The sequence below is a fragment of the Etheostoma cragini genome, chromosome 22 (assembly GCF_013103735.1).
Source record: "Etheostoma cragini isolate CJK2018 chromosome 22, CSU_Ecrag_1.0, whole genome shotgun sequence".
Taxonomy (NCBI): Eukaryota; Metazoa; Chordata; class Actinopteri; order Perciformes; family Percidae; genus Etheostoma; species Etheostoma cragini.
This window is the reverse complement of record NC_048428.1, coordinates 6,788,012-6,795,542: the sequence shown is the minus strand read 5'-3', so window position 1 is coordinate 6,795,542 and position 7,531 is coordinate 6,788,012.

The following is a 7,531-nucleotide window of genomic DNA, read 5'->3' as shown; positions in this document are numbered from 1 at the left end:
AAAACAGGAAGTGTTGGATGACGCCCAGTCTCAAGGGCCTTTGTCTTGAATACATTTCCCCCCAAGGAATCAGGAAAGCATTTCCTTTTTCTTGGTTCTTCAAAACAACTTCACGAAGTTCAGCTGGAACACCGTTTGAAAAATCTGACTCCCACTTCAGATTGTAAGACACAATTCCTCACATCAGTGTGTGGAAGTCTTATAGAAAGACAAAGTGGTATCAGTTATGGGTCTTGACATTTAATCAGTGATTTATAACATTTTAACAATGAGTAACTATGAAAGTATTATCGTTAATGAGAGTTCACTTCTGTTACAAACAAATACACAGGGAAAGCCTGATCAATGTAACACATTGCCTTTACAGAAAGGAGAAAAATTTAAGTCATCTTCTAATGTTTTTACTGTGAGCCATTGTTTTATTACATTTTGGTTACTATCTCAATATATTAAGGATCCATACAGGTATACTCAAGAAGTCAAAATAAGTAATTTCCTCATTTGCATAGAGGCCATTTTGTGGGACGCTGTAATCGGATAGTATTCTATTCTATTGACTGAAAGACTTTATGAAAACAGAATGCACGTACATCACCTTCCCCAAAGACTGAGATAAACTTGACACATGGCTTTATTGATGGGCCGACCACACCACATGAATCATAGCTAAAATTTGGTGATGATTTAGCCTTCATCAAACACAATCTGCCAGAAGAGAGGCGCATGTATCAATTGAAAACGTATTTGCGGAAGGCTGGGATTACTTACGTCATAACTGGCAAAAAATCTGGAGTAATATGCAGTTAGGAGCTGAGTTTGGAGTTATTTAGATAGCTGCGCTCCAAACAAAATAATTTATACAAGGGTCTGTAACAATTTTCAAGCCAATGACCCCTTAACTGAGAAAGAGACGGAGCAGGGACCCCCTACTACGTATACTGTATAACATTAAGTTGCAAATTAAACTCGGCCTGCAATGACGTGTAGGCCCGCCTAAAGCCTTTTTAGTGCATAGAAAACAAAGCTATTAAAATGGTAATTGTTGGCATGACTTTATAAATCATGTTTAAATCTTAAACATACATGTTGCACAGTGATACATAGGATGGATTTTATGTGTGGATCGCTACCTTAGAGAGTACCTTACCTATAGGCCAGTTAGCCTATCATTAATGTTTTTTTTTCACAAATAGGCTGATTTATTTATGCTACTATTATCTTGGATTCATGTAAAGACATTTTAAATTAACTTTTAAAAAATGCATAATTTGGTGGCCCCCCCTGCAGTAACTCTTAAGCTCACACCAACGCACACGTACAAACTTCAGGCCCCTTACATAGTGTAGCAAACCAAAACAGGCTAGCCATGGGGCCCAGGGGGCGTGTCCACAGGCTCAGACTGGGGGAGGTGATGGAGGGAGTCTATCTGCCTGTTCAAGGGCTGCAGCCACATGACACTGGTCACACCTGCAGCCCATCAGGTAATCAGGGGAAGGCATTAAGAGAGCCAGCCCAAGGCCCATGGAGGAAGAGTGGGGAACGAAGGAGCAGAGAGGTAACACTGCAGTTGGTTGTTCAGTAAGGCTATTGGCTGGGGAGAGGACTGACCCCTCGCTCTGCTTTAAACCCTCCCAGGACAATGCTGCCTGAAGACTGCCAGAAGAAGAATCCTAAATTAAAGTTTGTTCCAAACTTTTTTGTTCCACTAAACTAAGTTATTAAAGAATACTTTATGATAAAGTCAAAAAGTCTCTGAGTCACCTATTTTCTATATTAATCTGACAGTCCCCTGGGTTGCTACAGTAAGTTCTGGCGAAAGCTCTGCAGAACCATAAATCACACTTTAGGGTTGTTAGTTGTGGTTAAATACAAAAGATGGTCATTTAGGAATGACAAAAAGAATGAAGAAGCTCCTAACGTGTGCCAGGGAAATATAAATTAATTTTAAAGACTAAAACCTTAGGGCAGTTTCAATCAGCGGTCAGTAAAACACATTCTCATAGGTTTGTTGCTTAAAGTCCTGATGTTATCATTCTGTACTCCCCTACACCTACCAGCTAAACCAAAGAATGTCATCTTAGAAGAATGTCAAGTTATCTTGCATAATTAGAAAAAGTCCAGTTTTAATTGAGTCCCTACACATCCACTGTCCCAGGCTCACTCGTATTGTCCAACCGTTACTACCGATTATAGGTGTAAAGGCAGTTTCATCATGTTATGCCAAGTGAGAATGAATGACAAGGGTTATTCATACTAAGTGTCGTGGAGGGCTAGTGGGAGCAGGTGGGCGTGGGGAAATGGAGGGAACACATGTAGGTTACTGCAGACTAGGATCTGAAAAGACTGAAGATTGAGCCATGTAGATTTAGGTTTTATCAGTTGTTCAACATCCCCTTGTTAACTTCCCCTCAGCACTTCCCCTTGGGAAGTCCTCAATGCCATCGTAAGTGTCCTTTCATGTAGCTGAAAGACTGAGGAGAACTTGGTGAGATCGTTGCTTTTGCGAGATGTTTTAAACCGTAACAATAAGAGTTATGATCAATCACAATACAGGTGGCAAACTTTTTACATAAGAGACTCGTGCCCCTGACCACCAAGCTTTATTGAACTGAGTGTGCAGGTATTTGTGATGATTTGTAAAAAGCAGTAACAATAGTAACAATAATTTTGCCATCATTTGTGCTTAAATGTTAACTGTGTGCCACTTGTTTGCATGTTTTACTCCCTTTTGCATATAGTGCGTTCCACCACCTCAAGTGAGCCCCCAAACTAAAAATCCAACATGGCTGCTCCGTGCTTCAACACTTGTGAAAGCTGCAGTAACATACAGTCATTAGCGCTTCTGCGTTACTTGTGTCTCACTAAATCAGTTGTACATAACACTGTCCATATTCTATCCGTGGACATGTTGTTACGCTGTTTGTATAAAACTGGCATTAATAACAATGGCTAACCTGGCTAGAGCTACTGAAAACAATGAAAAATCTGATTGGTCAATGGAAAGAATTCAACTCAGTTTATCGACATTTCCAACTTGGGCTTCCATGTTCTGAGGTAAATGGAACACACTATGTACACACTATGCTTTGATTATAGATGTAATACAATTAATTTGTCTTAATATTTATCATTGTGTGTTAGGATGTCTATTGTCAACTGGCCAGGGACTATAGCTGAAAATTTCGCCGTAGGGGCTAAAGCTGCTCCTTCTACTGTACAGGTTATTAAAGGGGACTGTCCACAACATTAAACCAATAAAAATAAATAAAGACCAAATCTACAGTGAGTTACGAGGACATTCAATATGAATGCATTCATAATTCTTTATTAGTACACTCCTGAACGCACATAATGCTCTCTGATGCATTCTGGATCTTACTTATAATGAGAAAAACTTGCGTCTTGTGGATGCACTGTTAAACTTTTCACCATGAATTTACAGTATTATACTGGCAGCAGCTTCGCCAGTAAACTAGTGTTTATTTACAGTATGCATACTGTTTTTAAAGTTTGAGTTTACTGTAAATAGACATACTATTTCTTACTGTATTATTTGAATTTACAGTAATGTACTGGCAGCAGTGTGATTCATGCCTTTAATTTTTTCACCCAAGATGCAGTGGTATTAACAGTAAATACCTGTAATCTGTAACATTTGCAGAGAGTGCTGTAATAATATTTTCTCATAGAACGCATTATCGTTTACGGTATGGTCCTGTATAACGTTAAGACAGTAAGATACTGTGAGATAGAGTGAGACACCAATAAACAGGACTCTCAACATCAGCCCGGTCTCTCTTACGCTGCAGCTGACAGCGGACTGAGAAACATGATTCCCCTTCAGGAATCACATCAATCAGTCCTGAATCCTTCTAAGAAGATTCCACAGAAGTTGAGGGTGGTTCCTCAAATAAAACCCCTTCTTATTGGTGAGGTGTCTCTCAAGATAAGGCACATCTCTGAATCCTCACTTTTCTCCAGGTCAAGAGGAAAGGTTTGTAACATGTGAATGTCAATACCCTCAGGAATTCCCGTCTATTGTCCTGATCTGGTCTTAAGCCAACAGTGGGTTGGTATCTGCATGGTTTCTGATCGATCTGGGAGGGACAGAGGGAGAGAGGACGAAACAAAAGAGTCTTTCTTTGATTGAATCTACACAAAGACATAGTGTGAACCTGCCACAGTATTTGATTCAATCTGGCTCCAGCCTACATCAAATCATAAAAGTATATTGTTATCAAATATCAACTTTGTTTTAATTTTTTTCGAACTCAACAGCCCCCATGGAAAACTATGTTAATGTAAAGTCAATGAGAAGATGACGTAGCATTAAGAGCAACTATGGTAGCGAGTAGTATGAAAGCCTGAAAACTGGTTGGTTGGGGTGGTGAATGGGTCAAACAACACAAGACTTTCCCCCAGGGGACTAGGGACCTTGTCCCGCGTGTCATGTTTTCGAAACTCAACCGTCACTTTCTTCTTTTCCTAAACCGAACTGTCCTGTTGTTGTCCCACGTCCTGTTCTTCTTTTCCTGAACCCAACCATCCCATTCTTCTTTTACTAAACCCAACCGTCCTGTTGTTGTCCCGCGTCACGTTGTTCTTTTCCTAAACCCAAACGCAGCATTTTTGGCCCGCGTGTCATGGAAAAGTAAGCCCACCCATGACCTTTTCCTTAACTTAAGGGTCCGTGTCCATTTCACGGAATTCTGTGAGATCAAGTTGCAAAATGTAAAAGATAAATTCAAAGGAAGAAAATACATTTTGTCAAGTTTTAATTTCATTGTGGGATGACAACAGTGTGTTGGGGTGTTCTAACAAACCCTCAACAATCCCCTCCTCACTAGAGCTGGAACAACTCCAAATGTTACTCTACATTTAATTGTCTCAGAAATAATTGCAAATTACAATATACTTGTCTCTTTCACTCATATTTAAAAAAAATATTTATTCAATACTTTATAAAACAAATTCTGGGATACATATTGTGGTCATATCATCAGATAATGTAATAGTACAAATACACAACATGCAAAGTAAACAGCGCCTCATAAAAAAAAATGAAAAACTTTTTTGTTGCTATGATTGTGTTTAGGGTCAAGTCCCAGCAACTAACAAGTGAAATAATAAAAATATATAGGCCATATTTTGGCATATCCAAACAAAATCAACAATTACCATCAACAGTCATACGTTTTAAGATATTATGCTAATATCCGCAATAAAGAATTAATCCCCCCAAAAAAAGATGATTAAGTCAAAAAAAAAAAAAAAAAAGATGATAGTGGTGTAACTCTCCCAGTGACTGCTTACTGTGGCTACTTTCAGTTTGCTTTTTCACAGCTCTTTTTCCTTTACTATGGCCTCCGTGTGACGTTAGCTGTTGCACAAAACACAGGGAAAAGGGGAAGTGGAACATCTACTTAAAAAGGCAGCGTTTAATGGAAGACAGCCCACATAGACAATGAGCTAAAATTAGACTGACATTGTAGCAATGATCATTTAAGCTTTCATTTACAAAGAATGTTATTTATGGATAAGAAAATAACAGCTGTCAGTAATGACACAATTTAACGATAATAAGCAAGTGTCTAGAATCTCCATTCACTACTCTCTAGTGAGTGAACTATTGAGTGTCCATAGTGAATGCGTGAACAAGGCATATTTGGGACACAGTTTATGATTATAGTAACAGGGACAGTACAAAGAGATGTTGCTGTTGAATTTGAATATCAACATTATGAGAAGCACGTGTATTCCAGTACAGCTGCCCCGGTCCTTCTTTTCAGGAAAGGGCCTGGGAAAGTAATTGAGGCAGAAATCCAGCAGGCAGAGCCGATTAACCCTGACTGTAGACTGCTGTGGTATAATTGACAGAGAGGCACGATGATCTCATGCCATTGTATATTTTCAGGGGTGGAATGTAACTACGTTCATTGGATTAAGTACTGTACTTGAGTACAGTACTTGCAAAAATGTTGAGGTACTTGTACTTCACTTCAGTCTTTTCTTTTCATGCCACTTTCCACTACATTATTTCCACTATATTAATCTGACAGCTTTAGTTACTAGTTACTTTGAACCCCTTCTCAATCCAAACTCGTAAAATACAGACGCTTGGGCAGTGGCTGTCAGCATCAGATACTACGCAAAAAGCACTGGCCAGAGCAGCAGCTACACGGCGCTTGAAGATGACGTAGCATTAAGTGTGACAACGGTAGCTAGTAGCATGAAAGACCAAAAATCTGCGTAGGGAGGTTGGTTGAGGTGGTGGATGGGTCAACAACGTGGGACTTTCACCCAGGAGACGGGGGTTTGTGTCCCGCGTGTCATGTTTCCTTAACCCAACTGTCCCGTTCCTCTTTTCCTAAATCCAACTGTTGCATTCTTCTTTTCCTAAACCCAACCTTCCCGTTTTGCTTTTCCTAAACCCAACTGACCCGTTCTTGCCCCGTGTGCTTTTTTATAAGCCCACCCACAATCTTTTCCTTCACCTAACTGCGTCAAAAGTGATGCCAATGGTCCTGTCCAGGGCTTTCAAAGTGCATGTACTTTAGATATGAAGCTAAAGGAGACTTTTAGCAGCAATAATAACCCCAAACACTTTTGACCAAGTGTCTGTACTTCACAGTGGGAGTTAGAATGTGTCGGCACTTTACAAATGAAGCTTTTTGGCACAGAAACACACATGCAGTTTTCACAATATGATGTTTTAATGTTAATTAAACTACCTAACAATAAAAAGTCCAGCTTAAATGATTAACTGATTAAACACTTTATTTCCTATCACAACAGTTTGGATCGTTCCCAACATCTAAAATCTTTTTCTGCATTGAGCACTTTTACTTTTAATACTTTAAGTATATTTTCCTGATGATAAGTACTAACTTTTACTTTACTTCAATTCAGGACTTTTAGTTGTCACAGAGTATTTAAACAATGTGATATTAGTACTTTTACCTAAGTAAAACATCTGAATATTTCTTCCACCGCTGTACATTTCTACTTCATGCAATGGACCAGAAAGCCAAGTGAATGCAGCCAATGTTGTAGTTGTAGATCACTTTGTTGGAATGATAGTGATATGAAAAGCCTGAAGATGGGATGACCAAGGGAATTTATTGTGAGAGGTACATAAAACTTGCCATCAACAGTGTCCTGGGAACATGAAGTTCCTTTTCCCAGTAGTTTGGTTTAATTTGGTCATTCATGATGAATGACTAGACTAGCACTGCACTCAGGAAAAAATAAGGAAACAAATCCAAAGAAAATCAAAGGAGTGTTATTTGAGTTTGTGCTCTACTCTTTAATTTTCCATGAATAAGTCACTTCTCAGGTCAACAGGCACTCACTTTTATATGTGTGTGTGTGTGTGTTTGTATGTGCTGAAGGCTCTGACTGTGCTTTTATGAAGTGGAAAGACTTGAATTTGCATTTCCATTCAGTCCTGCACGTCAGAGGGTTCCTTGGTATTAAAGCCACAGTGGACCGTGCTACAGCAGGGCCCCTCGCTGCCACGGGGGGGGGGGGG